The sequence below is a fragment of the Muscardinus avellanarius genome (assembly GCF_963383645.1).
Source record: "Muscardinus avellanarius genome assembly, chromosome: 2".
In the NCBI taxonomy this organism is placed as follows: domain Eukaryota; kingdom Metazoa; phylum Chordata; class Mammalia; order Rodentia; family Gliridae; genus Muscardinus; species Muscardinus avellanarius.
This window is the reverse complement of record NC_137787.1, coordinates 165,335,664-165,346,586: the sequence shown is the minus strand read 5'-3', so window position 1 is coordinate 165,346,586 and position 10,923 is coordinate 165,335,664.

The following is a 10,923-nucleotide window of genomic DNA, read 5'->3' as shown; positions in this document are numbered from 1 at the left end:
TAATCATTAAGGAAATACAAAGAAAAACTATAGTGAAATACTACTTCACATTTGTTAGGATGGCTACTTAACATGAATTACATTGCTCCAGACTTTTACCTTGAGCTTGTTACTATCTTTACTTGTAAAGTGTGTTTCTTGTAATCAGCAGATGAATGGATTCTGGTTTTTAATCTATTTTTGCCACTTTATGTCTTTTTATTGGGAAATTGAGGCCATTTACATTCAGTGTGATTATTGAGAGATAACTTTTAACTCCTAACATGTTAAGATTTTATTTCTGTTTACAATACTGTTTATTCTTCATTGCTTACTTGTCTGCTGAATAGAAAGTTGTTTTCAGAGTTTGGAATATGTTACTCCAAGCCCTTCTGGCTCTCATGACTTGGTTTGGAAAGTCTGGAGTGATTCTAATTTGTTTGCCTTTGAATGTCACTTGGCCTTTTGTTTTTGTTGCTTTTAAGATTCTTTGCTTGGCTTCTACATTGGACATTTTGACAATTATGTGGTGTGAGGAATCTTTTCTCTGATCCTGTCTAAAGGGAGTTCTATAAGTTTCCTGGACCTGTGTATTGACCTCTTGCTCTATGTTTGGGAAATTTTCTGTTATTATTTCTTTGAAGAGATTATTGATCTCTTTGGTTTCACCTTCTTTTCCCTCCTCTATTCTGATTATTCTTAGGTTAGCTCCTTGAAATGGACCCATTTTTCTTCAATGTCAGATTTCTGCTGTCTGATTTTTTTTTCTAAGTTATAAATTATGCATTCGATTTTGGAGTGATCATCTTCTAGGAGCAAGATTCTATTCTCCATGTAGTCTAATCAATTGTTTATAGTTTGAATTGATGCCTTTACTTCAATTATTGCATCCTTTATTTCTTCTAGACTCTCTCTAAATTCTTTTTGAAAGTCCTGTATTATTTCTACAGTTATATTCCTGATTTGATCTTCTGGAGATCACTGAATTCCTGTATTATCAGGTTTTGGTATTATGGAGTTGTGGGAGTTCATTGTTCTATTGTTGTTTCTTTTTCCCATGATTTCAGAAGTTTGTGCCTTCTCTGGGTTCTTCCCCAGGTCACCATGATTTCATTTAGGGTACTCTGGATCTTGAGTTTGTGTTAATCTCAGTTGCCACTATTCCTTTACTGGGTTGTATCATAAAGTCTCAGACCCAGGGAGTTAATCGAGGCTGCGTAAGACTGTGGGGGTGCCGGGCTGGGAATTTTCCCATGAAGAGCTGAGACTAGGGTATGGTATCTTTGCCACCACTACTACTTCACTGGGTTGGACTTCAAAATCTCAGACCCAGGGAGATTATCAAAGCTACTCAAGTCCCTGGGTGTGCAATGCTGGGATTTCTCCTGTAGGAGCTGCATTTTCATTTACAGTTATTGTGGGCGCTGAACTGAAGCTGTCGTGGGTATGGTGACCTCGCCACTACTGCGGGCAATATGGTGCTGCTGCCACGCCTTCGGTCGTGAGGCTGATGTATTTCTTTTCTGGTTTTGAGCTCTGTTCTGAGTCCATGGAAGGTGTCATGAGCTTGGCCACTGGGAGTTTTAGACGTTCTTTGTGCTGAAAGAATTGCTGAATTACACCTGAATGACCCGCAGCTGCTCACTTCAGCTCCTTGTTTACCTTTACTCTCTGGAGCCTGGTGCTGCGAGGCATGATGGCGCCAGTGCAGCTCTGCAATGTGTGCTGGTTTCTTTCCTGGTCTCTGGTTGTTCTTCTAGTCTTCTTTTTCTCTGTCCCTTGTATTTACAGTTTTTATTTCTGTGCTGAATTTTTTTTCTGGCTATGAAAAGTGCTGATTTTGTGGCAATGAAGATCAAGTGTTAGCAGGACTCATAAACGCTGCTTTTCTCGGTCACCTTCTTCCCGGAAGTCCTCTTTTATCTGCTTTTTAGAGTTACATGATATTAAAATTGTTGCTTACTCTCAGTAATCTTGTAATCTATAGGTTTGCTAGAAACAATAAATAAGAAAATGAGTATAATATCATCAGGTTATTTCCAAGACTGTAAGATCTAACTTGAAAGATTTATAAGAACATAGCTCACATGTCTATTATTATGTCTATTATTATGGGTGCATAAAATTATGTTTGCTCTAATATCTAATATAGTTATACATTCATTTTTACAAGTCTATCTGTTGGTATCACCTTACTCTCTTTTATATCTTCTTTTATCCTATGTATTAAAAAAATCTAAAGGAGCTTCTACATGTTGACATTTATCTTTAGTAAACTCAAAAACAAATAATCGCATTAATAGAAAAAAACATGTTAAGCCAATTGTGGGGGCACACATCTGTGCTGGCACTTTTAAGGTTGAGAGAGAAAGATAGCAGGTTTAAGCGATCCTCAGCAACTTAGATCATTTTAACATAAAATGTAAAATGAGTATGTGGCTATAGCTTCAAAGTAGAATGACCATGGATTCAATCCCCAGTGCAAGAAGAATAAGGAAGGAGGAGAACAACAACAACAACAATATCAACAACAAGTTTATTTATTTGTTTGTTTGTTTTGTGGTACTGGGGATGGAACCCATGGGTATTCTTCTTCCAAGATACATCTCCAGTTCTATTTTTATTCTTTATTTTGAAACTGAGTCTTATCAAGTTGCAAAGGGCTTCACTAAGGATCTGAGGCTAGCTGCAAACCCAGAACCTCCTGTCACAGCCTCCCAAATTTATAAGCATGTTTCACCATGCCTGGCTTAACAAACACTTTATTTTATATTTTCTGTGGCAATTATTTATTATTATTATTTTTTTGTAATCATACATCACTTTGGAATACAAGACTTGAGAGGTTATACAAGCACATATCATCCAATAAACCCTCATCCAATCCCCATCCCATTCCCTCCCCCTCCTTCGATCCCATGCTTAATTGGTGATTATCTTTGATATAATTGTTTACGCACCTCATGAGTTTTAAAGAGATTCCATCCTCCCCCATACCATCCCCTCTGATTGGTCACCTTAATTGCTTCTCAATTAATTGGTCATCTTAATTGCTTCTACTACTTGACCTCCTCCTGTTACCCCTTTCCTTCTAGTTCTTGCTAATTAGGGGAAGCATCTGGATTTTATTTTCTGTGCTATTTCTCTGTGCATGCCACATTGCAAGTTCCAATCCCACTCTTGACGGTCCCAGTAGTGGCTTGGCCACCCAGAGGACTCTGATCCCGACCTCGATGGTTCCAGCACTGGTCTTGCCTCCTGGGAGGCCTCGATCTTGGCCTTGCTGGCCCCTGCACTGAACTAACCCCTCGGCTGGTTCCTCTCCCGGCCTCAGAGGCCCCACCACCAGCCTAGCCTCATGCCAGGCTCCAATCCCGGCCTTGCTGACCCTGGCACTGGCCTTAACCCTCAGCAGAGTCTGATCCCAGCCTCGTACATCCCAGTACTGGTCTTCCCTCATGGCAGGCTCTGATCCTGACCTTGCTGGCCCTGGCACCAGTCTAACACCTCGGCTGGTGCCAATCCCTGCCTCGGAGGCCTCAGTAGCGGCCTTGCCTCATGGCAGGCTCCAATTCCTGCCTCGTTGGCCCCGGCACTGACCTCACTCCTCGGCAGGCTCCAATCCCAGCCTCGGAGGCCCCAGCACCAGCCATACATCAAGGCAGGCTCTGATCCCGGCCTTGCTGGCCCCGGCACCAGCCTAACCCCTCGGCAGGCTCCTATCCAGGCCTCAGAGGCCCCAGCACTGGCTTTGTATCACAGCAGGCTCCGATCCTGGCCTTGATCCCCGGCACTGGCCTAATCCCTTGGCAGGCTCCAATCCTGGCCTCACTGGCTCCAGCACTGGCCTAACGCATCAGCTGTCTCCAATCCCAACCTCGGAGGCCCCAACACTGGCCTTGCCTCACTGCTGGCTCTGATCCCGGTCTCACTGGCCCCGGCACCAGTCTAACCCCTCGGCAGGCTCCGATCCTAGCACCCTCTTCACCCAGCAGGTTGTCCCACTTTCCCAAGGATGTGTGGTGGTAGTATTCTGCCTCTGAGGTAATTTCTTCAAAAGTTCCAGGTGTATTAAGTCAGATCTCTGCCTCCCCTGAGTACTTGCCACTGCCAATGCGACTGCCTCCACCATTTTAAATCTTTCCCAAGCTCTTTTCCCATACCGCATAATGTCCAGTGTTCCTAAGCATGCGCGACAGTAGCATTCGACTTTGGGGGTAATTTCTTCAGAGGATCAGGTGGGTTGGATCAGATGTCTGACTCTCCAAAATCTAAGTCTCCACCACCATCTCAGCCACTGCTGCCACTGCCACCTTCCTCCTAGGTCTAGGAGTGCCCCGCCCACTCCTGATCACCCACCCGGGGTCTTGGCCATGCGACCCGGACCTCAGGGGCTTTCTGGGTGGGGGGGCGTCACCTAAGGGAGCCCTGCCCGTGCCTGCCCACTCTCCTGGGGTTGGGGCCATGCGGCCCAGACCTCCAGGGCCTTGCTGGTGAGGGGGTCGCCTAAAGGAGCCCCACCGGAGCCCACTCACTCTCCTGGGGTCGGGTCCATGCCCTCCAGGGCCTTCCGGGTGTGGCGGGGACTCCTAAGTGTGCCCCGCCTGTGCCCACCCACCCTCCCAGGGTTGGGGCCCTGTGGCCCGGACCTCCAGGGCCTTCCGGGTGAGGGGGGATGTCTTAGGGAGCCCTGCCCGTGCCGTGCCTGCCCACCCTCCTGGGGTTGGGGCCATGAGGCCCAGTTAACAAAAACTTTAAATAAGATTTAATACTATGATTCCTGAGAATTTGGGGATCTGCTGTAAGGGTGCTCATAAGTCTTTCCATGAAAATCTGACTTCTCAAATTTCTCTGAATAGCTAGATGTTTTAAAAAGTATAATTGACATAAAAAAGATACTTGTTTTGGGGCATATAAGCATATAACTGTGAATTTATTGCAATAATCAAGGTAGATAGACATATCTATAATTCTTTGCCACACACACACACCATTTTCTATTGCATCTTAGTGATCCTTCTCTCCCGTCCATTCCCATTCCCATTCCGATTTTATTCCCATTCTCTATACACTGGCTGATAGGGTCTGTCAAAAGTTAGTTTGAACTTTTTAGAATTTTGCATAAATAGAATAATATAGGATGTACCTATATTGCCTTATTTTGTATAATTATTTCAAAAAAATCCATGTATCTTGATGTATCATCTATTTTTCTACTAAATAGTATATTAATGTGCTGTATAATGAAAGTTGCATATTCACTTACTGTTGGATATTTATGTTATTTCCAGATTTGGGCCACTGCAAATAAAGCTGCTAAGAACATTTGCATTCAACTCTTTATCCAGACATTTGCTTTCATTTCTCTTGAGTAAAGCTAAATAGAGTAGAATGGCTGAGAGTGGGATCGCTGGATCATATGATAATTCTTAGAAAACTATTCAAACTGTTTTTCCTAGGGGTTATATCATTTTACATTCTCAACAGTAGTGTATGAGAGTAGTTTGGAAAGTTTTTTTTTTTTAATAAAAGTGTTTAATAGAACTTGAGCAGCTTCTGGGTGTGAAGTTTTTTATTTTTTGTGGACAAGTTCTACATATTAAAATATTTTAATAGTTAAATGAGTGTTAACGCAATAAATATAATTCAATGAATTTTGGTAGTTTGCCTTTCAAGAATTTGCACTAGAGTTCATGTAATTGTTGCTAATATATTCTCAATATTAGCAACCAAGGCAGAGCCTGCTTCAAGATAAAAAATTATATAAAAGACTAAGGGTAAAGCTCAGAGGGAGAATATTCCTGGGTTCAATCTCCAGTATTACAAACAATATTTTAACATAACACCCTTTGATATTTCAATTACATGTATAGTATAGTACTTAACATTACCACAGCTCACTGATTCCTTGTTATTTTTTATTTTAACTTTTTTTCTATGTTTTAGTTTGGGTAATTTCTACTGTTATATCCACAGTTTGTCTAACTGTATTTTGCCTTGTCTAATCTTCTATCAATATTATGCAGAATATTTTATATTTAACCACTGCATGTTTCCTGTCAATAAATTTTATTTGTATCTTTCCAAATCCCCAATTTTTAATTTTTTTTGACATATGGAGTTTATAATGATTGTTTTAATATCCTCATCTGTTAATTTTACCACCTGTAACAGTTGTAAATTTTGACTGATGAATTTGTTGCCTAATTATAGTTTGTATTATCTTACTTTTTTATAGGCCCAGCAACATTTGATTTGGTGGCATTCATTATAAATTTTAGTTTGTAAGATAAAAGAAGGGACACTATAAAACATACTTACAAATAAGTCAATGAAGAAGGTCTACAAGCACAAACCAGGGATATCAGAAACCTCTTCAGAGAAATAATTTCAGAGAATTACCAAACATAGAAAAAGAATTGGACATTCATGTACAGAAGACATTCAGAACACTATTAAAACAAGATCAAAGAAGGACCTCCTATTTCTCATAATAATCAAAGTAAATAACATAGAAGCTGAGGAAAGAATCTTAAAAGCAGTGAGAAAAAAGAGGCAAAACAATAAAAAGCACTCCAGACTCCATAACACAAATCATGAATGCCAGGAGGGACTGGTATACTTTAGACCCTGGCAGAAAACAACATCCAACCAAGACTGCTATATCAAGGAAAAATCATTCAAATTGATGAAGAAAAAATATTACTTTTTTGCTGAGACAGAAGAATTGCAGGTTTACAGCCAGCCTCAGAAATTTAGCAAGGCCATCTGCAATTAGTGAGACCATATTTTAAAATAAAAAAAAAAAAAAGCTGTGTGGCACGCACTTCTAATCCCATATTTTGGGAGGCTGAGACAGGAGGATTGAGGTTCTTGTAGAGACTCAGCTACTTAGGCCTTTTGCAACTCAGTGAGACCCTGCTTCAAAATAATGAATTTAAAAAAAAATAGAGCTTGGGGTATAGCTCAGAGGTAGAATACCCCTGGATTCCATCCCCAGTAATGCAAAAACACTAAAACAACAAACAAAAAAATAGGGCTGGAGATACAGCTCAAAGGTAAAATGTCCCTGGAATCAATTCTCAGTACCACAAAAAAGAAACAAGCAAAACATTGCTGTGAGGTACATACTACCACTGTTTATTTTATTTTATTTTATTTTTTTTTAAATGAGGCTTTGAAAGTTTAGAGCTTATGTAAGAAATTAGGAAGTAATGGGGTTCAAAATTTAACTTCAGTTCTATGTGACACTGAAATCCATTTAAGTACTGTGCCATATTAGCCATCTAAATTTGTTCCAAAAAAAGAGGTAATAAAACACAGTGCTCTGGTAACTTAATAATAAATAATAATAAATAAAACTAAATAAATAATAATAAATAATAAATAAATAATAAATAATAATAATAAAACTTAATAAATGGGGAAGTCGGGTGTGGTGGTGCACACTTGTACTCCCAGCTCTTGGACAGGAGGATCTCGCTGGTTCAGAGCCAGCCTTACTGGCTTAAGAGACCCTGTTTCCAAATAAAAAAATATAAAAATAGGTCCGGGAGTGTAGTCCGGAGGTAGAAGGGCTTCCAGGAACCCCAGTGCCACCAGTAACTAATTAATTAACTAACTAACTAACTAACTAAATAAATAAATAAATAAACAAACAAACAAGGAAATAAGAACATTCCATGACAAGCAGGAAAATTTAAAGAATTCATGACTACCAAGCCAGCACTAGATAAAATACTTAAATAAAACATAAAGGAGAAAAAAGAATCAAATTCCAGATCCGGAAATGAGGTGAAACTCTACTACGTGCAAAAATAAACAAAGGACAAATAATAATACATCAAAGAAAAAAATCAGAAGAGACAAAGTGGGCCACTTCTTAAAATTAAAAAAATACAAAGTTTCAACAAAACAAAAAGTTGATTCTTGGAAAAGATCAATAAGATTAAACAGGGTGTGATGATAATCCTTTGTAATCCCAGCATTTGGAAGGCTGAGACAGAAGGATTGCTGCGGTTCACTGTACCACCTCAGCTTCTTAGTGAGGCCCTCTGCAACTTAGTGACACCCTGCTCCAAAATAAAGAATAAAAAAATAGGGCTGGGTGTGTCTCTCCGAGATAGAATGCCCCAGGGTTTCATTCATTCCTAGTACTGGGAAAAAAAAAAAAAAAAAAAAAAAGATTGGCCAACCCCTAGCCAACCTAACTAAAGAAAGAGAGAATCAACTCAAAATTTTAAAATTGGAAATTGAAAAGGAGACATCAACACAGAGAGTGGGGTTATATCAGAGCATCATAAAAACCTATTTTAGAAATTTATATTTAAGTCGAAAAATATAGATGATACCTACAGATTTCTAGACACATACAACCTGCCTAAATTGAACCAAGAAGATATAGAAAACCAAAATCAACCAATTTCAAGCAAAGAGATAGAAACAGCAATAAAAAGCCTATTATCAAAGCCCAGGTCCAAACAGATTTTCAGCTAAATGCTACAAAACCTTTAGAGAAGAACTAAACATATCATTTCAACAGTTATTCCATGAAATCAAAATAGACTGTTTCAAACTCTTTTTCTGAAGCCAGATTTACATTAATACCTAAACCAAATAAAGATACCTCAAGAAAAGAAAAATAGAGACCAAATTCATTGATGGATATAGCTGCAAAAAATTCTAAACAAAAAATAACCATGTACATGAGAGAAAAGACCATATCAAGAAAATTTTACACTATGACCAAATGTGTTTTATCCCAGGAGAGCAAGACTGGCTCACATACAGAAATCAATACATGTTATTCACCACATAAATAGAACTAAAGACAAATATCACATGATCATCTCAATAGACACTAAAAAAGCATTTGACAAAATTCAGCACTGCAAAAAATCTGTATAGAAGGAATGTAACTCAATATCATTAAGGCAACATACAATAAACCCAAAGCCAACATCATACTAAATAGAGAAAAAAATGAAGGAATTTCCACTAAAACTAGGAAGAAGACAGGATGCCCACTATCATGACGCATTTTCAGTATAGTTATTGAGGCTCTTGACAGAGATATAGAAAATAAAATAGAAAAAATTACAATTATATTTATATGTTGTCAATATGATCATATATTTAGAAGACCCCCACAAAAAACCAACTTAAGAAAATCAGTAGCTTTTCTATATGCTAACCATAAATCCAGAGAAAGAAATCCAGAAAATAATTCCATTCACAACAAATTCAACATTAATAAAATACCTAGAAATAAACCTAACCAAGTAGGTAAAAGAACTTTATAATGAAAATTATAATACACTAAAGAAAGTAATTAAAGAAGATCTTAGAACATGAAAAAATCTCTTTTGCTCTTGGAGAGGCAAAATAAATATTATCAAAATGGCCATTCTACCCAACTGATTTACATAGCCAATGTAATTTCTACAAATATACCACTGTTATTATTCACAGACCTAGTAAAATTAGTCACAAATTTTATATGAAGAAATAAAAAACCCATAATAGCCAAAGCAATTCTCAGCAACAAGAATCATGCAGGAGACATCACAATATCTAACTTTAGAATTATACTACAGGAATATAGCAATAAAAACAGAATGGTACTGGCACAAAAACTAACTCAGAGATCAATAAAACAGAATGTAAGATACAGAAACAAATCCACACAAACATATAGCTAATTGATTTTCAACAAAGTTGTCAGACACATTCTTTGGAGAAAAGACAGCTTTTTTAACAAATGGTATTAGAAAAATTGGTTATCCATTTCAAGAAAAATTAAACTAAATTCTAATCTCTCACTGCACAGAAGTCAACTTGAGAAGGACCAAAGACCTGAAAATTAGACCAAAGATTGTAAATTTACTAGAGAAGGAAAGAGGTCCAACATTCCAACATATAAGCATAGGTAGAAGTTTCCTCAGCAAGACACCCAAAGCTCAAGTAAGTAAAGCAAGAAATTTAAAAATGGGATGGAATTAAATTTAAAAGTTTTGCACATCAAAGGAAACCATCGAAAGTCTAAAGAGGAAGCCTATGGAATGGAAGAAGATCTTTACCAGGTATCCCTCTGACAGAGGACTATTGTCTAGAATATACAAAAGTTTCAAAGACTTTCCACTAAAAAAATCAAGAAATGTCCAATTGAACTGAACAGAAACTTCACAGAAGAAGAGATAAAAATGGCCAATAGATACATGAAAGTGTTGGACATCACTGGCAATCAGGTAGATGCAACTCAAAATTACACTGAGATTTCATCTAATCCCAATCCTAATGACAATTACCAAGGAGTCAAAAAACAATACGTCTTGGTGAGAATGTGGAGACATTGGAACACTTCTGCACTATTACTGGGATTACAAACTAGTTCACCCACTATAGAGATTAGTGTGGAGATTCCTCAGAAAACTGGTGATGGATCTACCATATGATTCAGCTACACAATTACTGGGTATCTTTCCAGAGAAGTTGAAACCAGAGAACTACAGTAATATATGCATATCCATGTTGATAGCAGCACACAATTCACATAGCCAAATTATGGAACCAACCAATGAATGGATTAAAATGAATGGATTAAAAATTATGGAAAATACACACAATAAAATTCTCAACAATAAAGAACACAATGCCGGGCGTGATGGCGCATGCTTGTAATCCCCGCGCTTGGCAGGCAGAGACAGGAGGATCACGCAGGTTCAAAGCCAGTTGCCCTGGCTTAAGAGACCCTGTTTCCAAATTTAAAAAATATAAAACAGGTCTGGGAGTGTAGCCCAGAAGTAGGGCTTCCAGGAACCCCAGTATCACCAAAAAATAAAAAATAAAGAACACAATTATGTAATTTGGAAAAAATGGAAGGACCTGGAGAATATTATGTTAAGTGAGATTAGCCAATCACAGAGAGTGAAGGGTCATGTGTTC